The sequence below is a fragment of the Anas platyrhynchos genome, chromosome W, assembly GCF_047663525.1.
Source record: "Anas platyrhynchos isolate ZD024472 breed Pekin duck chromosome W, IASCAAS_PekinDuck_T2T, whole genome shotgun sequence".
Classification (NCBI taxonomy): Eukaryota; Metazoa; Chordata; class Aves; order Anseriformes; family Anatidae; genus Anas; species Anas platyrhynchos.
In genome coordinates, this window is record NC_092620.1 from 11,698,335 (window position 1) to 11,722,985 (window position 24,651).

Genomic DNA, 24,651 nt, shown 5'->3' on the forward strand with positions numbered 1-24,651 from the left:
TTCCTCCCAGTGTCCCAGCCTCCCCCTCATTATAGTCAATTTATCAAATCTTCAGAAATATTCCTCAAATCCATGAGACTATTTGCTTTTGTTATTCCAAACTCTTATTCCTAACAGTTACAGCCTTTTTGCCTTCTTTGTGGTTGATTTAGCACTGCTATAGATGTGACTGGAGTGTCCCTGTGAATGGCCTGTGAGGAATGTTTTAACAACACATGAAGTGTCAATAGAGAGCTATTTGTATTTGTATGTTTTTTCTTTGAAGTCTCTGATGTCTGGGGGTTTCAGAACAACTGCTAACAACTAGTAACTGTTATGGCTTCTGAATGGGACACTATGCAAGCCCCTGATATCTGGCCAGGTTGCCAGGAGATTAAGGAGAAGAAAGAAGCTGAAGGACGGCTAGAAGACAGAACTTGCAGGGGACGCTGTGTAAGCTTTTGACATGCTGCCAAGGAGTACAAAGGGGAAGGACAAGAAAAAAAACCTGAGAGGAAGACTACAAGCCTTCAGCATGAAAGACCCCCAGAGACCCCCAGGGGGACCACCAGAGACTGATGCGCATGCTCCAGTAGGAGGGTTTGGATCCCGGAAGCTAATTATAATAACCCGTTTTTTTTTTAGAAGTACTAATGAATATGTATTAGCCTAGGAGCATAAAAATCAGCTACTTGATGTAACTGGTGTGCGTCTAGGTGGAGCGGAGACTCCCGATGCACCCAGTGCTGTTTGCTTACCTCTATTCTTTTAATAAATTGTAAACTTTGATTATAATCCTATTTTGGGACTGTGCGATTTATAACACTCTCCCCCTTTTCTTTTTGCCACTGACCATTCACCACAAATGGATGAGACACATGATTGCTAATTAGGAAAGAGAGTGCAACGTCTGCTGTATGGCTGCAGGCAGTGCGGGCTGCTACCTTAGAAGCTATTTGTGAAAGAGCCTGCCAGTGGTCATTTGGTAGTGTAATCTGGGGCTCTGCACTCCTGCACTGCAATAAAGGTAGTAATATAACTAAGTCGTCATTAGTAATTCGTACAATGTGGCAACCCCACGGAATGTTATCCAAGATCATAGTTATAACATCGATCTGGGGACGAATAGTCTTTTTCTCATTGCAAGATATGCCTCTCATAGTGAGAATGCTAGAGCGAAGCTGCACAGCCGCCTCTTCCTCCATGGTTATGTCAGACAGGCTGCAGGGTTGTGATCTCCGTCCTGCTGCTATGTGCCAACTCGCCACACGGTGAGGGTCGGCTGCCGTTGTTCACTGACGCCTCTGGTCTCCCGTAACAACTCGATCCCGAATGTCCCGCGTCGCACCGCGATGACGTCAATTTCCCGCGTCCCCCTGCGATTCCTTTGTTTCTCCGCGTGTCCCCGCGGTCTCTTTCCCCGCGTCTCCCCGCGGTTTCTTTTCCCTGCGTCTCACCGCGAGTCCTTTGTCCGGGTCGGTTCTTGGAGTTTCTCAATTTCTCTCAGGTGTTCCAGCTTCTGTCAGGGCTCTCCGTGTTTCTCAGAGCTGTCCATGTCCCTGAAGCATCTCTCATGGCTCTCCGTGCCTCTGAAGTCTCTCCGTGTGTCTCAGGTCGCTCAGCATTGCTCAGTCTGTCAGCCTGTCCAGGTCTCAGCCTGTCCGGGCGCCATATGTTGCAGGAAGCACGGCCGAAAGCACAACAGACACCAGTATGGTCAGATCATGCTCCATTTTATTGCCCGAATAGCCTAGCTTTTATAGCGAACTTAACAGGGGCGGATAGTGTCTCACACAAGATTATTGGTCAAAAGCACTCAGACAAACAACTACAAGAAAACAACCCCACCTACAAGAAAACAACCCCCTTGTGATTAGCAGTCACGTAGACCTTGTCCTTGAAGCCAGCTGCTGGTAACAATATTTGTCTAAATTCCTCAGTTGGGCAATGTGGGAACACTGTCATGGGAACTTCTCATAGTCGCCCTGGTAGCTTGGTTTGCTCAGCTGCAGCAAGCCATGGGATCTTTGCTGTTTCAAAAAATCCCTTAACAATTCCCCCTTTTTTTTTTCTTTTTGAGCAAACCAAGCCCAATGTAACAGTTTTGCAAGTAACCCTTTAACCACATTTATTACAATACAACACGCAATGATGATTAACACCACAGCAAACAGAATCCTTAATCCCTCTTTGACTAATCCCAGCAACCATCTATGCATCGTTTCAAACAAGTCAGTGAGCCATTGATTGAAAGGACTGATATCATATTGAATCTTTCTCATGTACTCCTTTTCTGGAATGGGTGATGCCAGGGACAGGCAAAATGATGGTATACTGATTAAGGAGGTATTGGGGAGGCATTGGGGAGGCAAGGACAATCCCCAGACAAGGACTGTATATCTCGAAACAAGACACTGGAACTCATGATAAGGAAGCGGCAGACGGAGAGAGAAACAAATGAAAGAACTATAAATCTCAAAACTGGACATTGGAATTCATTATAAAGATACAACAAACGGAAGAATTAGCAACAACCAGCTCTTGCAATTAAGAAACATGCCAATTCAGCAGATTCCTGACCAAAGGTGAAAAGTACACTGTGAGGAAGACTTGGGGTCTTCCTCCCAAAGACCCCTGCCCATGTCCCAAAGACCCCTGCCCACAATTCTTGGGAGGCTCTACGCAGGCGCAAGGTGCCAAAAGGCTAATTAGCATGAGAAGCAAGGGAAGGCGGGGATAGGTAATGCATATGTATAGGTGCTTGTAGAATATTGATAGATTGATTGTATAAATTCAAGACTGCTTTCTGCTTTGGGTATGCACGATAGGTGGAGAGATCCCCCGTGCATCCAGCGCTGCAATAAAGAATATACCACTTAAAGGAATTTCGGCTTCGATCTTTGAATCATACCGTTGTGATTAGCCCAGGCAACCCACAGATTTTGTTGCGGCTCGATCTTGGTCACGAGCGCAAGCACTGCTGACAATGTTAGAACCTCCATCACTAGCTTCCCCATCCCTTGGGACATCCCTGGCGGCCTTCACGAACCGGCTTGGCACCCACACTGGTCCTGTCGCTGTAGAGACACAAAAATACCCCCGGCCAATGAATAAGACTGGAACCGGTCCTTTCCAAGTTCCTGTAGAAGGATCTCGGTAATTTACTCTTATTTGTGGTAACACATTTGGTGCTGCCCTATTCATGGTTTGAAAATGGATACTCGCAGGAGGATCTTCTCGGTCATCGGTCAAGCATAAATGATTCAAGATGAACAGCGCCTTGGACAGTCGCTCATCGACATCCTTGATTTCTTTTAGTCTTGCTAACTGTTCCTTTAAGACCTGATGTGATCGCTTGGGTCATGGGAGAGTATGGAATGCCTGTGACATGCTTTACTCCCCACATTTTCATAAATGTTATTTTTTTGCTGACATACGCTGGGCCATTGTCTGTCTTGATATGCTGTGGTACTCCCATAATGGCAAAACACACTGTCAAATGCCTGCACACATGGAGAGCTTTCTCTCCACCCTGTGCCGTTGCCCATATGAATCTTGAAAAGGTATCAAGACTCATGCACATATCTTTTAGTACCGAATTCTGGCATGTGCGTTACATCATTTACCATACCTCAAGTGCCTTAACACCCCGTGGATTAATACCCAAGCCTAACCCCGGTGTCGTGGTTTAACCCGGCCGGCAGCTAAACACCACACAGCCAGCCGTTCGCTCACCCTCCCCCCTCCCTCTCTGGGACGGGGGAGAGAAACGGAAAGTGAAGCCCGTGAGTTGAGATAAAGACAGTTTAATAAGACAGGAAAATAATAAAAACAATAATAATAATAACAATAATAATAATAATAACAATAATAATAATAGTAACAATGATGATAATAGTACTACTAATAATAATGTGTACAAACAAGTGATGCACAATGCAATTGCTCACTACCCGCTGACCGATGCCCAGCCTAACCCCGAGCAGTCCGGCCCCCCTCCCCCGGCTAGCCACCCCTATATATTGTTTAGCATGACGTCAGATGGTATGGAATACCCCTTTGGCTAGTTTGGGTCACCTGTCCTGGGTCTGTCCCCTCCCAGCTCTTGCTGCACCCCCAGCCTGCCTGTTGTCAGGACAGAGTGAGAAGCTGAGACGTCCTTGGCTTCGTATAAGCACTGCTCTGCAACAATTAAAACATCGGGGTGTTATCAACACTCCTCATCCTAAGCCAAAACATAGCATTCTACCAGCTACTAGGAAGAAAATCAACTCTGTCCTAATTGAAACCAGGACATCTATCCACCCCTTATTCCATATCATTTATGTCATGCTCAGGTTACACTCTTTCCCATACATTCTAATTAATCACCATTTTCATCTAGGGTATATAATATTCATGGTAGTGATAACATACAGTATTATATAGTAATTAACATGGTACAATTCAATTCATGGGCTATTCTCACCCAGTATTAAATCCCCTTGAGGTACACACCGGACCTCTCCGTTCTTTTGCATCACCCACCAAGTGCATCCAGGTCCCAAAGCAAAAGCAATTCCACGAATGGGTTTGCCTTTTCCTGAGGCAGGAGTAGCCCAGACTGTCTTACCCAGCATGTTCCTTACATGCACTACAGGAACTTTATCCCCTTCTACAGTACATAACAGGTTTGATTGGGCAGGTCCAGCTCGGTTGGCAGATCCCCTACTATTGACTAACCAGGTGGCCTTTGCCAAATGCGTATCCCAATGCTTGAATGTCCTAGCACCCATTGCTTTCAATGTAGTCTTTAACAGTTCATTGTATCGTTCAACTTTCCCGGAGGCTGGTGCATGATAGGGGATGTGATACACCCACTCAATACCATGTTCTTTGGCCCAAGTGTCTATAAGGTTGTTTGGAAAAAGAGTCCCCTTGTCTGACTCAGTTCTTTCTGGGGTGCCATGTTACCATAGGACTTGCTTTTCAAGGCCCAGGATAGTGTTCCGGGCGGTGGCATGAGGCACAGGATATGTTTCCAGCCATCCGGTGGTTGCTTCCACCATTGTAAGTACATGACGCTTGCCATTACGAGTTTGAGGGAGTGTGATGTAATCGATCTGCCAGGCCTCTCCATATTTATATTTCAGCCATCGCCCTCCATACCAAAGAGGCTTTGACCGTTTGGCTTGATTGATTGCAGCACGTTTCACAATCATGAATAACCTGTGCTATAGCGTCCATGGTCAGGTCCACCCCTCGATCACGAGCCCACCTATATGTTGCATCTCTACCTTGATGGCCTGAGGTGTCATGGGCCCATCGGGCTATAAACAATTCACCCTTATGTTGCCAGTCCAGGTCCACCTGAGCCACTTCAATCTTAGCAGCCTGATCCACCTGCTGGTTGTTTTGATGTTCTTCAGTAGCCCGATTCTTGGGCACATGAGCATCTACGTGGTGTACCTTTACAGCCAGGTTCTCTACTCAAGCAGCAATATGTTGCCACAATGCAGCAGCCCAGATGGGTTTGCCCCTGTGCTGCCATTTGTTTTGCTTCCATTGCTGTAACCATCCCCACAGGGCATTTGCTACCATCCATGAATCCGTGTAGACAGAGAACTGGCCATTTTTCTCGTTCAGCAATGTCTAAAGCCAGCTGAATGGCCTTCACTTCTGCAAACTGACTCGATTCACCTTCTCCCTTAGCAGCTTCTGCAACTCATCGTGTAGGACTCCATACAGCATCCTTCCATCTCCGATGCTTCCCCACAATATGATAGGACCCATCAGTGAACAGGGCATATTTCTTTTCATTCTCTGGTAACTTGTTGTGCAGTGGGGCTTCTTCAGCACGACCCACCTCCTCCTCTGATGATATCCCAAAGTATTTGCCTTCTGGCCAGTACAGAATCACTTCCAATATTCCTGGGCGACTGGGGTTTCCTATTCGAGCCCGCTGAGTAATCAGTGCAACCCACTTGCTCCATGTAGCATCAGTTGCGTGATGTGTACAGGGGACCCTTCCTTTGAACGTCCAGCCTAGTACTGGCAGTCAGGGTGCTAGGAGGAGCTGCGCTTCAGTACCGACCACCTCCGAAGCAGATCGAACTCCTTCATATGCTGCCAATACCTCCTTTTCAGGTGGAGTATAGCGGGCCTCAGATCCTCTGTATCCCCGACTCCAAAACCCCAGAGGCCGACCTTGAGTTTCCCCAGACTCTTTCTGCCAGAAGCTCCAGGTGGGGCCATTCTCCCCGGCTGTGTTGTAGAGCACATTCTTTACATCTGGTCCTGTTCGAACTGGCCCAAGGGCTACTGCATGAACTATTTCCTGCTTGATTTCTTCAAAGGCTTGTCGTTTCTCAGGGCCCCATTCAAACTCATTCTTCTTACGGGTTTCCTGGTAAAGCTGGTTTACAATCAGACTGTAATTTGGGAATGTGCATTCTCCAAAACCCCACAACACCTAGGAAAGTCTGTGTTTCTTTTTTGCTAGTTGGTGGAGACATAGCTGTTATTTTGTTGATCACATCCATTGGGATTTGACGACGTCCATCTTGCCATTTTATTCCTAAAAACTGGATCTCTCGTGCAGGTCCCTTGACTTTATTTTGTTTTATGGCAAAACCGGCTTTCAGAAGGATTTGGACTATTTTCTTCCCTTTCTCGAAAACTTCCTCTGCTGTGTCACCCCACACAATGATGTCATCGATGTACTGCAGGTGTTCAGGAGCTTCCCCCTGCTCCAGCACAGACTGGATCAGCCCATGGCAAATGGTAGGGCTGTGTTTCCACCCCTGGGGCAGCCGATTCCAAGTATATTGGACTCCCCTCCAAGTGAAAGCAAACTGTGGCCTGTACTCTGCTGCTAGAGGGATGGAGAAAAATGCATTAACGATATCAATTGTGGTGTACCACTTGGCTGACTTCGATTCAAGTTCGTACTGGAGTTCCAGCATGTCTGGCTCAGCAGCACTCAGTGGTGGCGTGACTTCGTTCAGGCCACGATAGTCCACTGTTAGCCTCCACTCACCATTAGACTTTCGCACTGGCCATATGAGACTATTGAAAGGTGAATGAGTCTTGCTGATCACTCCTTGGCTCTCCAATTGACGAATTAGCTTATGGATGGGAATCAGGGAGTCTTGGTTAGTGTGATATTGCCGCCGGTGCACAGTTGTGATAGCGATTGGCACTTGCTTTTCTTCAGCCCTCAGCAACCCCACAACAGAAGGGTCCTCTGAGAGACCAGGCAAGGTAGACAATTGTTTAATGCCCTCTGTCTCTAAGGCAGCTATACCAAAAGCCCACTGGAACCCTTTTGGGTCCTTGAAATATCCTCTTCTAAGATCATCTATGACAAGGATACACGGAGCATCTGGGCCAGTCACACTTCGGTGCTTTTCCCACTCATTCTCAGTCAGACTCATTTCAGCCTCCAGTACAGTCAACTACTGAGATCCCCCCCGTGACCCCATAAATAGAGATGGGCTCTGGCCCTTTATAGCTCGATGGCATTATAGTACATTGTGCACCAGTGTCTACTAAAGCCTTATACTTCTGTGTGTCTGACGTGCCAGGCCATCGAATCCACAGAGTCCAATAAACTCCATTGTCCCTTTCCTCCCCCTGGCTGGAGGCAGGGCCCCCCTAATCCTGGTCAGAATCTTCTTCGTTTCTGTGTTTGAAGGACTGTCTGCTGGAAGTTGGAGCAGGAAACTTTTCAGAGAATCCCTTTTTCCTGATTGTTTTCTTTTGCAACTCACGTACCCTTGCCTCTAGGGTCGCGGTAGATTTTCCATCCCATTTTCTCATGTCCTCTCCATGGTCTTCCTTGTGCGGATGAACACCTCATATCGTTTCATATCATCTCATATCGTGGTATCCGCTCCATATCGTCTTCCTTGTGCGGATGAACACTTACCCCTGACAGCTGAGACACTGCTTTGTAAAGGTGCGGAGGAGAATAATCTCTCTTCAAGTTGGTGAACCTTTTCAGAAAGTTTCTCCCAAGTGTTCTCTTTTGGTCGGTGGACACTGGTTGGTTCAGGTGGGGAGGAAGATAGATTCTCTTTCAGTTGGTGGAACTCTTCAGAAAGTTTCTCCACAGCTGAGACGCAGACCTGTAAGGAAGAGGAGAGACTTTCTTTGTACTGCCGGAGTTGTTTAGCCACTTCATCCACTGTGGGTTCCTCATCCTCTTTCCAGGCCATTATTGCCAATGAGCTGGCATATGATAATGGTGCACTCTGTACAAACTTCATCTGGATCTTTGGATGTTTGTCTGAGGTCTGGATCCTCATAAATCACTTCCCGTATGGCTAATTCCCACAGGTACTGGATTCCCTTCTCCATAGTGGTCCGCTTGCCTGGTAGACATAAAAGTTCTTCCTTGAAGGGATACCTTTCCCTCACAGCTGAGAGGAGACGCCTCCAGAGGCTGTGAGATTGTGCTCCATCTGCAATTGCTTTGTCAATGCCTGCGTCTCTAGCAAGAGATCCCAGTCGTCTAGCTTCCCTGCCGTCTAATTCCACACAATTGGCTCCAGAGTCCCAGCACCGGAGCAGCCAGGTGACAAGCTGCTCACCTATACAACGACCAAAATCTTTTTGCACATCTCGTAGCTCACGCTCATATAGGTTTCGGGTAGTTACTGTTGATTTTTCGGCATCCTCATCTTCCTCCTCCTGAATCCCTGATGGCCCAGCATCGTCGTCTCTATACCTAGATTTGGCAGAAGACTCTCTGCGTTCTAGACGACCTGAATCTCTATACCATTTTTTCACCTTCTCTACAGGGGCAGCTTGCACTGCTACTGCTCGTTTCTCTGACCTTGTTACAGGGTCTGCCACAGAGGTTGGAATACCCTCTGCAGGGTCAACTTGCACTGCTACAGCTCGTTTCTCTGACCCCGTTACAGGGTCTGCCACAGGGGTTGGAATACCCTCTGCAGGGTCAACTTGCACTGCTACAGCTTGTTTCTCTGACCCAGCCACAGGAGCTGGAGTGGCTGCAGGAGCTGGAACTGGAGCGGCTGCAGGAACCGGAGCTGAAGCAGCTGCAGGAACTGGAACTGGAGCGGCTGCAGGAGCTGGAACTGGAGCGGCTGCAGGAGTTGGAGTGGCTGTAGAGTCCACCGTAGGGGTCGGAGTGGCCATTGGATCTGTCACAGGGCTTGGAGTGGCCGCAGGGTCTGTCACTAAATTGACAGTAGTATCAATGGCAGCTCGATAGGCATGAGCCAGGCCCCAGCACGTTACAATGATTTGTGTTACTTTGGAACTGCCAGAATCATGACACCTTTTTTTCAAGCATTCTGCCAGTTTTTGAGGATTTTGCAGTTGTTCAGGGGTGAATTTCCAAAACACTGGGGGTGCCAACTGCTCTAGATGCCTGCCCATATCCTCCCATACTCCCTGCCACTCACAACTATACTGCCTCCGGGCAGATCTCTGGATGAGCTTCCTAAGTAGTTGCTTAACTTTAAGCAAAACCTGAAGCACATTCAGGAGGCATAATAACAAGGCCATGCTGGTCTGAGTATCCCAAGGATATTCAACATCTTGGAGAGCTATTGTAACAAGCTCGGAGGATAAGAGGGTGGTGAAGGAGAAAGAGAGATTGATCAAGGAGGATAAGGGGGTGGTGAAGGAGAAAGGGAGAGTTAACAAGTAAGAAAAAATATCTTCCCCTTTCCCCTCCACAGATTGACTCCCTAATGAAAAAAGGCAACAGGTATAATTGCTAATAGTTCCCAAGATACTGTTTCCAAAGTACAGAGTCCACGATGTTACTGAGTACAAATACCAAGTTAGAGTCATGACCAGATATCTTATCGTCTCATAAGCCATTGCTATAACACTCAGTACCATAATGATCTGAAACCAGGGCCCGGAGAGGATAAACAACATGACAGAGAGCAAATACGGAAAATAATGTACTATAATACTCAATTTGGAAAACAGGCGCAGCAGAGTTGAGATTAAAGCAATCAGCATTATGACAAGTGACTATTAAGCAGGTCTAATACTTATACCAATTTTAGTTTAACACACTCTGGTCAGATCTGCTGTTATCTCAACCTTTTCGTGCCCCACGTTGGGCGCCAAAAAGACTGTCGTGGTTTAACCCGGCCGGCAGCTAAACACCACACAGCCGTTCGCTCACGCTCCCCCCTCCCTCTCTGGGACGGGGGAGAGAAATGGAAAGTGAAGCCCGTGAGTTGAGATAAAGACAGTTTAATAAGACAGGAAAATAATAATAACAACAACAACAATAATAATAATAACAATAATAGTAACAATGATGATAATAGTACTACTAATAATAATGTGTACAAACAAGCGATGCACAATGGAATTGCTCACTACCCGTTGACCGATGCCCAGCCTAACCCCGAGCAGTTCGGCCCCCTCCCCCCGGCTAGCCACCCCTATATATTGTTTAGCATGACGTCAGATGGTATGGAATACCTCTTTGGCTAGTTTGGGTCACCTGTCCTGGGTCTGTCCCCTCCCAGCTCTTGCTGAACCCCCAGCCTGCTCGTTGGCAGGACAGAGCAAGAAGCTGAGACGTCCTTGGCTTGGTGTAAGCACTGCTCTGCAACAATTAAAACATCGGGGTGTTATCAGCACTCTTCTCATCCTAAGCCAAAACATAGCATTCTACCAGCTACTAGGAAGAAAATTAACTCTGTTCTAACTGAAACCAGGACACCCGGTTCATGATGACTGCAGGAAGGGCATGCTCTTACTATTCCTTTCGCTTCTGCCCAAGTAAGTCCAAACATTCTTCGAAGACCTTTAGCATTCTGGTGGAACATCTCATGCGACACTCGTGCACGTGTAAAATCAGTTTCAGGTCCCACTGTGATTACACTCACCAGTTTGTCTGCTTGCGAATTACCTTCTGCTAACCCGATCGAGAACTGATGGCTACTTATATGGATAACACAGTAGGGTGCAGTTCTTCCTTGAATGGCATCTCGCAATTCTAGAAATAATGACAATAACCTGTCCCTCTTAGCTTACCGTATCAAGGCATCCTCGATCCAGTTCACCACGTTGACAACATACAGAGAATCTGAAACAATATTAATTGGCTCATGCATCCAGCGTTGACAAGCCCAAACAACTGCAGACAATTCCAATGTTTGTAATGTATCCCATCATCGCCGTAATTAGGTAGTTCTCCCAAGTTCCATTCTCGTACCACACACACATGGCCTTTCTACTTATTGCACCAGCATCTGTATATACCGTTGTCGCATTAAGGGGTGTAGCTGATTAACCGTTATGGGCCCAGTTGGATTCAGGGTACTGAACCAGTTGGACATTCACCAACAACACATTAACCGTCTGGGGGTCTGTTCAGACATTCACCAACAACGCATTAACCATCTGGGGTTCCGTTCAGACATTCACCAACAACGCATTAACCGTTTGGGGGTCCGTTCAGACATTCACCAACAACGCATTAACCGTCTGGGGGTCTGGTTGGATTCAGAACACTGAACTATCACGGATAACCACCCTTACCCTAGTTGCATTTAATGAGAGCTATCACAATGCAATCAAGTATGGTTTATTACAGCAACAGATAATCAGGTTCTTTTGGATTGTGACGGTCTGCAAAAGCAAGCTATCATGCATGAAATATTCAGGTGTTACAGGTGTCACAGCCTAGAAATAAACGTGTTAAAAGGATATAAGCAAGTATTCAGATCTCACCCAAAGGCGTCCCAATGGGGGGGGAAGAGAGGCTCAGCCCGTCGACTGATCCCAGGAGTCAGGAGGTCCTAAGGATGTTGTATGTCCTCGGGATGGTATCTCCCCTGACGGTGGTATCTTCCCTGACATCCCCTCTTTCTTGGGCCAATTTATAGTATTTTCTAACTTTTAGGTGAAGCTTGAGTGGCTCTAGTCAAGCATATCTTAGTTATGGTTGGTGTAAAGTTCTCCCATCTCCGTTTAAAGTAATAGGCTCCGAGAAATTCAGGGCGCATGCTCAGTGAGGGGTGGTCGCACCTTGAAGGCGGGTAGCTTTTGGGATGGAGGTGTGTTTTGGTATTATAATGATATTATAATGCCTAGTTACTTCAGGCAATTACACCACATAATCCACCCCGTGACTATAGTCACTCATGCTTCACGACAGTTTGAATATGTCGGGGATATCACATACATTCTCGGATTGAGGTTTATGTATGTACATTGTGTAGGGATGCTAACGTTTCATCATAAACCAGAGTTTAACGTACAAAGTAATTGTCAGTATAAAACATAATACAGTGAGTATTAACAGAACAATAACAGGGTGAAGCATCTTGTTGAAGATTCCTGTGGCAGCTGGTGACCATCCAAACAAAGTGTCCCACCAACGGTGTCTCTCATCTCTCCTTACTCTTTCCATCACTCGATGTATTTCTTGTGCATCATGATGGACAGTAATCAGAGTCTTTTGTCCATTTTCTCGAACTGGTGTCATCAGCCGCTTCAGGTCCTCATGTACCAGCAATTTCTTCACCAAGGTGAGGTTCATTCCAATAGGAGTAGGCAGAAGTTCATGAAGCAGAATATAATTGAATACAATAAGTTGATAAGAAGTGACAGGAGCTGAGTATTTAAAATCACATCCTAGAATTTTGGTAAAATTGCAAACACAAACATTAGAGTGATTACTGGTATCTACCACTGTATCATCTATGGCTATAGAATCACAATGGGTTCTCATGCAAACACAACCTTTCCCAATATATACAAGTACAGTTTCAAGGGTTTCATTAGGATGCATCTCAAAGTGGCAAATATTTTGTTCAGTGTCAAGACAAATGTCTTGGGATTCCAGCATGTTACTTTCACAGATGAAACCTTTTTGTTCACGCACAATACATGCATTTACATCAATTGTTTGCCACTTTCCTCCCTTCTGATGGGCCCATACTTTATGTTTTATCCTAAGGAGCATAGTTCCATTATGATTGAGTCCTACTGCAATGATTGGATATACATTGTATACAGTGGCATTACTTATGGTAAGTATAAAGGCCTAATTGCCACCAAGCTTGAAACTCTTTTTCAAATTCTGAAGCATTATCCCAAATCAATTTTTGAATTTCAGTGGGCAAAGTTCCTCCTTCTCCCTCTCTAATAATAGCTGCTGCTACAGATGGTATCCATAACTGCGCTTGGATGCAGCTCAAGGCAAGGGAGGTATTGCCTTGGGTTTTTCCAAGGGCATTTACAATTAATTGATGATCATTTTCCTCAGTTTGTTCCCAATGGGGCAAAACATTTGATAGAAGCCATTGATTTGCTCCTAAAGCCAATAAGGATGATTTTATTGGTTGTTCCAATTTCCTTAGGTCATCTGTAGTAGCAGTTATTCTACTCATTAGGACATCATAACCTAGTTACATCCTGTGGCCCTCTTTTAGGGACCAACTAGGGTCAAAGAGAATTTGTTGTTGAATTATGTAAGGACCTGTATTGAAGGAGTTAGACCAATGGGAGGCTGAGTAGGTTCATTTTCAAATATCTGCAGGGGCAGAGGCTTCTTATCCTTTGCAGTCGATGATGTTTCTATATTAACCATGAATTCAAATAGTAATTCTGTGCCTCTGTAACCCCAAAGACAGTACACAATTATAGGTTTGGTGAAAGTAAAATTGTACCAGCAATCAAAATGTGGTTCAGTTATTTTGGAAACTGTCTTAATTTCAGTCGGCCGATTATAAGTGGCTCGGTTAGTTATTCGGCAACCAATTTGTATTGTCTGTCCAGACATGGCTTGAAGTTCAGCCATTCTTAAAGAATCATTCCAACTCCATTTATCTTTTGAAAATATTTTGTTTCCATGTAGAACTAAAGTAGAGAGATTTAGGTCCTTTTTGTTTGAGGTGTTCTAGTGCTTGTCCTATACTGTGACAATACATGGTTAAATGCCATGGTGAAACACTTCAGCTCCATGCACAGCCACAGTAGCTAAGTTTCCTTTAAGGTCTGTAATTGCATCAAGGTCAGGGTAAACCATAGCATTATTAATCCAAACTGTTGATTCGTCATCTTCCAGCTGTCCATATACAGTTTGCTCAGGGTTCCTGTGAACACAAAAGAAAATAAAATATGCTCGGTTGTATTCAACTGGCAGGGTTAGAAAGAAGGTGAAATAGCGATCTTTCATTTCCCATGCATAGAAATATTTGGGAGTAGTTAGCACTATTATTACCATTAGATACACAGAGGGCTTTCACTATCTCTGCCATGTTTGGAACTGTAGCAGTCAAAGGTGTAGTGTTAGCATCCAACTGTCTGTAATCCACTGTAAAATGCCATTGCCTGGTTGGTTTCTTTACCGGCCACACTGGTGAATTGTAAGGTGAATGGGTCCTTTTAATAATGCCTTTTTCTTCCAATTCTGTTACTACCCCGTCAATCCCCATAAGTGCTGCTGCTGACAACAGGTATTGCCGAACATTAATGATTTTAGCGGGGAATAAGGGTATGGATGTTTGTAACAGGCTCAGTCTCATGGTGCCTGAACCCCTTTGATGTGTCGCGAAACTCCACACAGTTCCATCAGGGAGTTCCCACATATGACCATGCAGTATGTCAAATCTTAAAATATTAGTGTATGCAGCACCAACTAATACTTCTACCCTGGTTAATTTTTGTTCCTCTGGCAACCAGAGTGAAATTTTTGCAGTGGGGCCTTGTTTTTCCACACCATCGATTCCCGTGAATTTAACCTTTGTGTTGACCAGGTGTTATGCTCAGGGTTTGTGCTGTCTCGTGTAATTACTGACATTTGGGCCCCAGTGTCAATAAGAAAATTTACCAATATTTTTTGGGGTTCAACAGGAATAGCAATGATAGGGTCAGAGCGTTCATTAGAGAGCCATTGAATTGCTAATACCCACCGAGCAGGGTGGCTCACTGCCCTCCCCAGGGATAGGAGTTTTTTTGCTGACACCACAACTCACTCCATTCCCTATTAGGTTTGAACCTCTCTTTGAATTTGGGGTATCTGGGATTTTGAGTGTGGATTTGGTGGACTCGCCGAGAGTGGTCTTGGGATTTAATACTGGAAGAACTTATCCAGCCCATTCGGTGTCCGCACTTATCTATGTCTTGTACCAATTCACTCCAGGTGGGAATGGGGGAGTTCAGATTTTGCCTACAATCACTATCATCATCCCTACAAGCAGCTAGCATGTGATCCTGGGTATTTGCTACAAACATCTTAAGAAGACAATCAGGGAGTCCACAGATGAGAGGGGTTAATCAAACCGGGTCAATAGGAGCTAACATCAGGGATTTCGTTAATTCATCTCTTTCATATATTGCCTGAATGCAGGCTGCTTTCTGTACTGCTACAGCCAGGTCAGCTCCTGGTGTGGTGGTTAAAAATACTCCAGGTCTCCAACAGCCTCCTGCCTCTTCCTCACACAACATCATTCAATCTCCTCCTTTAAGAGAAACTCGACACACATACTCAACTTCTGATTCCCCTGACCGCCTTGAGAACCTTTCCTGTATTTTAACCAATTCTGCCGGTGACCATGGAATCGTTCGCACAGTAGTGCAGATTTCATCATCATCATGAACAGTAGTCTCAGTCTTAACCAAAGGTCTCAAGGAAATGGATTGAGGTTCAGAATCAGAAATCTCTTCAACACCATCATCACTGTCAGACCAGAAATCACTGTCCCAGCTTTCAGGCTCTGTACTATGCAGCACTCTACGAATCTGCTTGACCGGAGCACAAGGCTGTACTTTATTTAACAGATGACTAACCCTCTCCAGCAATTGTTTAAGATGATTATTCTCACTCACAAGTTTATCATTTTCAGTCACAAGTTTGTCATTCTCAATGGAAAGTTTATTATTTTCATCCAAAAGTTTATCCACTCCGATTCCTAATGTTTTTCCCGTCTCCCTTTCAAAGGCCAATGATGACTTCAATACCTCATTCTCTGATTTCAAAGCTGTATGTTCCGCATCAGAGATCAGTTTGGGAGCAGGAGTTTCCTTAGCTTCTTGCTGAGCACAAGACAAACAGGCTCCTAACACAGCACAAATCCCACCTTTACCCTTTCTTTGACCAATCTTTTATGAAGCCTGACACTGCTCAATGCACTCTACCACTGTGGTGGTTTTACCATGCTGGGCAGCTAAACCCCACAACCGCTCTCTCACTCCCCCTCCTTTAGATGAGGAGGGGGAGAAGCAAAGCAAAGAACAACTCACGGGTTGAGATCAGGATAATTTAATTAAAGGGAAATAATAATAACAATTAAATAAAGACTACCATGAACCAAACAATTTAACTAAGGAGAAATAAAAAGGGAAAGGGGAAAAGGGAGGGGGAAAGGGAAAAATAAAAAGAAGGGAGGAAAACAAACAAACAAAATAAATGAAGGCTATATGGAAGTGCAGAGGAAAGAAATTACTCTCTGCTTCCCACAAATGAGCGATGATTGACCACGTCCTTGAAGCAAGGCCTCAACGCACGCAGCCGGTGTTCGAGAGGAGGACCGACGTTTTTTCAACGAGAGCCCACCCCTCCCCTCTTCTTCCTGTTTCCACCTTTTATTGCTGAGTGTGACATCACATGGTATGGAATATCCCTTTGATTGGTTTAGGTCAGCTGCCCTGGTGATGTTTCTCTCCTCACTTTTTGCCCACCCCCTAGGAGGGTTAGAGAAAGGCCCAATGCTGTGCCACTGCTGCTCAGCAGTAGACACAACACTGGTGTGATAACACTGCTGTTCCAGCTACAAGTACAGAGTACGGCACTGTATGGGCTGCTGCCGGGAAAGTTAACATTCCAGCCAGACCCACAACAACCACTTTCTCCTCATCTTTCCAAAACTTTTGGGCCCACTCCTTCCCTGCCTGGGAAGGGGCACATTTGTATTTTTGCAGCAGTTTATCCATAGCAATCCTGCCGACTACACCAATTTTACTGTCGCGTTAAGGGGTGTAGCTGATTAACCATTATGGGCCCGGTCGGATTCAGGGTACTGAACCAGTCGGACATTCACCAACAACGCGTTAACCGTCTGGGGGTCTGTTCAGACATTCACCAACAATGCATTAACCGTCTGGGGGTCTGGTTGGATTCAGAACACTGAACTATCACAGATAACCACCCTTACCCTAGTTGCATTTAATGAGAGCTATCACAATGCAATCAAGTATGGTTACACCACAACCGTGCGACCCACTACTGGCCGTGGCAAAAGCTGTGGTACTACCTGCCATTTATACAATCTTATAACTTCCCAGAGAGGCCCTTTTGGAGCTTGGGAATGTACCAATCCTGGGAAACCTAACACGGCTTCTTGTAGAGGAACGGATTGCTGTAAACACCATTCCAAATGATCCTGAGTCATCGACAGACTAATATCTCCTGGTTCCTGGCCGCTGATCTCAATACTCTGGGAGCGACCCTTATGTACCAACTCTGTGATAGCTTCCGCTCGTGTTTGAACACTCATTTTTGGCTGAATCGATAGAAAAATCCATTCCAAAATTTGAAAATGCTGCCCTATCATTCCACCCTTATTATTATCTATTTCAGTTATGCCATTCCTACTTCTAGGGTCAGTGGCATCCTCCTGACACTGTTTCTGTCTTTGTCGCCCCTTACTTTCCCTCTTTTCTTTTTGCCACTGACCAATCACCGCAAATGGAAGAGACACATGATTGGCGACTACTAAAGAGAGTGGAAGTTCTGCTATACATCTGCAAGCCGCACCAGCTGCAACCTTAGAAGCTATGTGTGAAAGGGCCTGCCGTTGTTCATTCGTCAGTGTAATGTCTTGTTCTGCATTCCTGCCCCGCAATAAAGGTAACAATAGAGCCAAGTCGTCATTAGTAATACCCACAACACGCCTAACCCACTGGATATTACACGGAAATGTTTGGACATCCATTAAATTATGTAATGTGGTAGATATATCAACTTTCTGTGGCCGGATGGTAGAGTCTGATATTTTCCATCCTAAGTATAGCCAGGGCTGTTTCCGTTGAACTTTCTCTGGAGCTATCTTCAGCCCTTTTGCTTCCAGGGTATTCTGAATAAACTGGAGATCGGAATCCTCGAAACATTCAGGCCTACAAAACAGAATGTCATCCATGTAATGGTAAATAATGACATCACACCACACCGTTCAAATTAGCTCCAAGGCTCAGGCTACATATAGTTGACATAATGTAGGGGAATTCTTCATACCCTGCGGAAGCACTAGCCATTCATAGCATTTTGCCGGGGCCTGTTTGTTAATGGCAGGCACCGTAAAAGCGAATCTTTGGCAGTCCTTGTCTGCTAGGGGAACTGTAAAAAAGCAGTCTTTTAAATCTATGATCAATAGGGACCAATGTTCAGGCAGCATGGTTGGGGATGGTAAACCAGGTTGCAAGGCTCCCATAGCTTGCATTTGGTCATTTACTTTCCTTAGATCTTGCAGGAGTCACCACTTTCCTGATTTTTTGCGAATTACGAAAATCGGCATGTACCAAGGACTTGTGGATGGGCGTATGTGTCCTGCTCAGAGCTGTTCTTGAACTAAGTTCTTTGCTTGTTGCAACCTGTCCATTGTCAACGGCCACTGCTCCACCCAGATAGGCCGATCAGAATGCCATGTTAAGGCCAGGGTGGGCGGTTGCTCAGCAGTGGCTACTAGGGAAAATCCTTGTTGTCAGTAGTAATCACTGCCCCGAGCTGAGAAAGAATATCCCTCCCGATTAGCATTTGAAGGTTTGCAGGCAGTGGCATCACATACAGCCTAGTAGAGACCGTTTTTTCTTGGAATTTCAATGTCACAACTTGTGCACCGAGATATGTTGCCGAGCTGCCACCGACGCCGGTAATTCCAGTTGCTGGAGGTGTTAGAGGCCAATGTTTCGGCCATACCATGGAGCTACAGATAGTAACATCTGCACCGGAATCAATCATACCAATTACAGTAATTTGTTGTGATCCTACGGATAATACCACATTCATCATAGGTCGGGAGGCCAAGGATCTGGTAAAACAGACAAAGTGGTCCGTGGAGCTAAAACCACCCTCTCGGTTTACCTGTGCCCCTGCACATGGTTGATAATTTCGGAGTGCAATAAATTGGGCTATTTTGGTACTTTTTGGGATAAACAAGGGCGGGTTGAGCGTGTATGCCATGACTCTGATTTCCCCTATGTGGTCAATGTCAATAATCCCTGGAATAACAATTAATCCCTTAAGTCCCACAGAGGATCTACCTAATAGCAAGCTGCCTAATGGTGTGTTTGATAGCAGGCCTTGGATTCCCATAGGAATCGCCACCACAGACTTATCGGGGAGTGTTACGCTTACTGCTGTTGCCAAATCCACTCCGAGGCTTCCTCTGGTGGCTGGGGCATTGTTGTCGAGAAATCCGCCCCGTCCGTCCGCACTGCGGCTACTGTTGTCATCGTGCAGCCGATCGCACTCCTCTTGGAATTTCCATGGGACCTGCACAGTACTGTAGCATGTGTGTTAGATCGGCAATTATCACACCAGATGGTAGCCATGCACTGCCTTTTTGTATGGCCAGGCCTCCTGCATCGATAACATCGCAACTGATTCTAGGGGGTACGTCTTGGAGGGCTGCCATTGGTTCGTGTCGCTATAGCAGCTAAGGAATCACCAATGGCTGTCGCAACAGCCTATGCCATCATAGCTGCTTGCTTGGACTGATCGACTCGTTCAACTCTCTCCAACATTTCTTCGACAGGAGCGGTTCTCAGTAGCGTGGCTAGGATGTTTTGGGTTTTTGCGTTCGCGTTGTTGAAAGCAAGCATTTTAAACATGCTCTTTTTTGACTCCGATGTTAAGTCTGGATGATCTATGATTGCTGCCCACAACCGATAGATAAATTTTGCATAAGGTTTGCCTTGGGCCTGTTGAACTGATGCAAAGGGAGGTGCTTTCTTTTTCCCCTGGAAGGGCAAGAAGAGCCCGTAGTGCGAGCTGCGCAGCTGTTTGGTGAAAAATCGCAGGGAACTGCAGCTGAACTTGGGGATTGAGGTATGGACCCATCCCCATTAACATTTCAGCAGTAATGCCATACAGAGGGTCCTCCGGTTGACACAGTCGATTCGCTTCCACCTGCACCAACCATAGCCATTCCCTTTCAAAAAGCAACAGTTGGGAAGGAGTTAACAATAAACGCACCAAGTTTTGACAGTCAAGTGGACACATTAAGTCTGCCTGGAAAATCCATTGAACTATCTTTCGCACCACCTGGGACTGTAAACTGTAGTCCATAACTGTTTTTCTAGCTTGTTGTAAAATCTTCCAATCATGCGGTTGCCATGACCAGGTGCCTTGCACAGGGTTGATAACAACCGGGAAGGCCAAAGATGCGGCATGCCATACTCCCTCTATAATGGCATCACGTATGACACCAGACCACCTATTTGGTATGGGCGCCGGTGGAATTCGGGTGGTGGATAATGAGGGAGAAGCATCTTGGGTGGATTTATTGGTTCCCAGCAGCAGCACGGATGCTGGGGGCACTGCGTCAAGATTTTCTGGTGCGGGAGGCGAAGAGGGCAATTCGCAGGCCGCATCTGCACCATGCTCAGATAGTCCCTTAGTTATGGCTGCCACTGATTCCTTTACTGAAGAGGTCATACCCCGAACCGGGGTGGGTGCAGGAACCGATGGAAACAATTGTGGTCCTGAGTTGTCGGATTTTGTAGTTGAGGTTTTGTCGGCCCCGGATGGTAGTGACAAAGCTTGCGTTGCCGCCATTCCCACCTGGCATTCGGCCTTCAGACCGCACAGCACATCAATCACTGCATGCCAGGTTGTACATAGATCTTTATCGAACTTTCCACTTGTGGTGGTTGTCTGCCATAAACGATCTCCTATGAGCTGCCACTCATCTGGGCTAAAGGTTAGAGGGATTTCCTTTAGAAAACCCTCCTTCTGGGCCCAGTCTACCAAGAATTTGATCTTTTTCGCATTGCAAGATATGCCTCTCATAGTGAGAATGCTAGAGAGAAGCTGCACAGCCGCCTCCTCCTCCATGGTTACGTCAGACAGGCTGCAGGGTTGTGATCTCCGCCCTGCTGCTGTGCCAACTCGCCACACGGTGGCAGTCGTCTGCCGTTGTTCACTGACGCCTCTGGTCTCCCGTAGCAACTCGATCCCGGATGTCCCGCGTCGCACCGCGATGACGTCAATTTCCCACGTCCCACCTCGATTCCTTTGTTTCCCGCGTCGAACCGCGATCTCTCCCCGTGTCTCCCCGTGACTTCCGCGTCTCACCGCGATAACGTCACTGTCCCGCGTCTCCCCGCGAGTCCTTTGTCCGGGTCGGTGCTTGGAGTTTCTCAATGTCTCTCAGGTGTTCCGGCTTCTGTCAGGTCCCTCCGTGTCTCTCAGAGCTGTCCGTGTCTCTGAAGCGTCTCTCAGGGCTCTCCGTGCGTCTGAAGTCTCTCCGTGTGCCTCAGGTCTCTCGTCGTCTCTCGGGTCTCTCGGCGTCTCTCCGGGTCGCAGCCTGTTCGGGTCTCAGCCTGTTCGGGCGCCACATGTTGCAGGACGAACAGCTGAAAGCACGACAGACACCAGTATGGTCAGATCATGCCCCATTTTATTGCCTGAATAGCCTAGCTTTTATAGTGAACTTAACAGGGGCAGATAGTGTCTCACACAAGATTATTGGTCAAAAGCACTCAGACAAACAACTACAAGAAAACAACCCCACCTGCAAGAAAACAACCCCCTTGTGATTAGCAGTCACGTAGACCTTGTCCTTGAAGCCAGCTGCTGGTAACAATATTTGTCTAAATTCCTCAGTTGGGCAATGTGGGAACACTGTCATGGGAACTTCTCATAGTCGCCCTGGTAGCTTGGTTTGCTCAGCTGCAGCAAGCCATGGGATCTTTGCTATTTCAAAAATCCCTCAACACCAAGGTAGTTGTGTAGTCGTAATAAGGAGAAATACTAAGTAGATAAGTGGACAGTAGAAGGCCTCATTGTTCCAAAATAAGGTAGAAGCTTGAGAAAAGCAGGATGAGCAGTGTGAGAACAGTAAAACAAAGATCACAAGTTCTCAAAACATAAGAAAGGAGAAATTAAAGGGTTGAAAAAAAAGAAAAATTGTACATATATGGTATAGAGGAGCATTGAGTAGCTTGTGAACCTGTAGTACTCAGCCAATGAGGAAACAGGGGAGGTGATCAGGTGTTGAGTAATAGGGAATAAAACGTTATGATTTGTTTACTAAAATGTGCTCCTGATTGACAGGATGCCTGCCATTGCAATTGCGAATAAAATAGCTTCACAGAAGATCCTGTCTGAGGAAAATTATTTGACACATTTCTCACAGAGCATGGCCTCACCTGGAGCCTCTGGCAGAAAACCCCAGGAGAAACTCAAGGTTGACCTTTGGGGTTCTGGCGCCAGGGCTATCAAGGATCAGAAGTCCATTACACCCCAACTGAAAAAGAGATATTCACAGCATATGAGGGCATTCAAACTGCTTCAGAAGTTGTTGGTACAGAAGCACGGCTCCTCTTGGTACCACAGCTACCTGTGTTATATTGGATGTTCGAAGAGAAAATCCCCACTACACACCATGCAACTGACACTACGTGAAGTGGGTAGCGTTAATTACTCAGCAGGCTCAAATGGGGAAACCAAATTGCCCAGGAATCCTGGAAGGGATCATGGACTGGACGAAAGGCAGAGATTTCATAGAATTGACTGAAGAGGTAAGTTTTTCTGAAGAGGCACCACCATACAATGTGTTGCCAGAACACAGAAAGCAGTATGTATTTTTCACTGATATATCCTGTCAAGTGCTGGGGAACCATTTGATGTGGAAAGCTGCCCAGGTAGAGAACCTGTCTGTAAAGGCACGTCATGTAGATGATCACATGCCCAAGAATCACTCCACACAAAAAAATACTAATCAGAATAATGAAGAGGTGGACCAAGACTTGAAAACTGAAGCGGCTCAGGTGGACCTGGACTGGGGACGTAAGGGTGAGTTGTTTGTAGCTCGATGGGCCCATGAAATGTCAGAACATCTGGGGAGGGATGCCACATACAGATAGGCTTGTGATCGAGGGGTAGGCCTGACCATTGAGACCATTACACAGGTCACCCATGAGTGTAAAACCTGTGCTGTGATCAAGCAAGCTATGAGGGTAAAGTCTCCCTGAAATTGGGGGTGCTGGGTAGTATTTTGATACAGTTAGGCCTGGCAAATTGACTATATCACAAACCCGCCAAGGCAAGCGCTACATACTCACCATGGTAGAAGCCACTAGTGGGTGGCTGGAAATATACACAGTAAACCATGCCACTGCCCGAAACACCACCTTGGGCCTGGAAAGGCAAGTGCTGTGGCATCATGGTATACTGGAGAGAATTGAATCAGACAATGGGAATCATGTCCGAAACAATTTTATCACTTCCTGGGCAAAGAGGTATGGCATTGAATGGGTGTATCACATCCCCTATCACCCACAAGCCTCTGGAAAGGCTCCTCTACAATGGACTCTTAAAGACCATATTACAAGCATTGGGTGCTGGGACATGGAAACACTGGGATGTGAATCTACCAGAAGCCACTTGGCTAGTTAACAACAGAGGGTTCAACAATCATCCTGGTCCTGCTGAAACAAAACCCCTACACACTATGGGAGGAACTAAAGTCCATGTAGTGCATGTAGGGAAGTGGATGGGGAAGGCAGTGTGGGTTGCTCCTGCCTCAGGAAACCCACTCATGGGATTGTCTTCGTCCAAGCATGAGGGTACACTTGGTGGGCAATGCAAAGGGATGGGGATATCAGGTGCATGCCTCAAGGACATTTAACCTTGGGAGAAAACTAATCGGTAATCTAAGTCATATGTTGTAGGAAGACATTGCAGAACCAAGGTCAACTTGGCAAGGAACTGGGCAAGTGCGGCAACGACTCGAGCTAAGCTGGTGCTGGCATCCAGAAATCCAACTCCACCTGTCCAGAGTGACCACTTTGACAGATGAAGCCTAAATCGTCAACAGTTCTTATGGACTTTTTGGGAGAGTGCACTCCTTGGACTTTTTGGGAGCACTCCTTGTTCCACTGCCCGTGAACCTGCAAGCCAAGCTTCTGTATTTACCAATCGTTTTCCGGCCCGAGACTGGACGGCGGACTTGTCCACCCCTGCTCGATGGGGGTTGGGACCCACGCTTGCGGCCGAGACGGTGGGTCCCTTTTCGTCCCGGCGTTGGCGTTTCCCGACTGCCCATCCCTTTTTCCCTCTTTCACTTCCCCTTTGCGTTGTGAGCACTCCCGAGCGCGGTGGCCAGACCGCCCACACACCCAACAACGAATACGGCTGACTTCGACCACAGGTTCCCTTTTCTCGGGACATTCACGAGCTACGTGACCACGCTGTCCGCAGCGAAAACAACCACCAGGATGTATCTGGAGGGCAAATGTCTGGAGGGCAGACGTGACTCCTGCCATCTGCTCGCTGAGAGCAGCAGCAAGAGGTTGCATCTCCTGAGCCTTGCCAAACGCACAGCCACGAGCGATCAGCTCGCCCGCGCTTGCTGAAGCCGGAAGCGCTGCAAGAGCAGCTTTGAATTCAGGCTGAGCTCCTGTCCTTAAGCATTCCCTCAAAACAACATCTTGTGCTTCCGGTGGTAAATTACTGCTGGC

General features: G+C 46.5%; 1 long non-coding RNA gene across 1 annotated transcript; it reads left to right on the top strand.

The window, feature by feature from the left end:
• Positions 1-21,431: 21,431 nt before the first annotated feature.
• On the top strand, positions 21,432-24,004 carry LOC140000554 (uncharacterized). Its single transcript, XR_011805599.1, has 3 exons — positions 21,432-21,569; positions 22,244-22,984; positions 23,863-24,004. It is a non-coding gene; the product is annotated as an uncharacterized lncRNA (long non-coding RNA).
• The last annotated feature ends 647 nt before the right edge of the window (positions 24,005-24,651 follow it).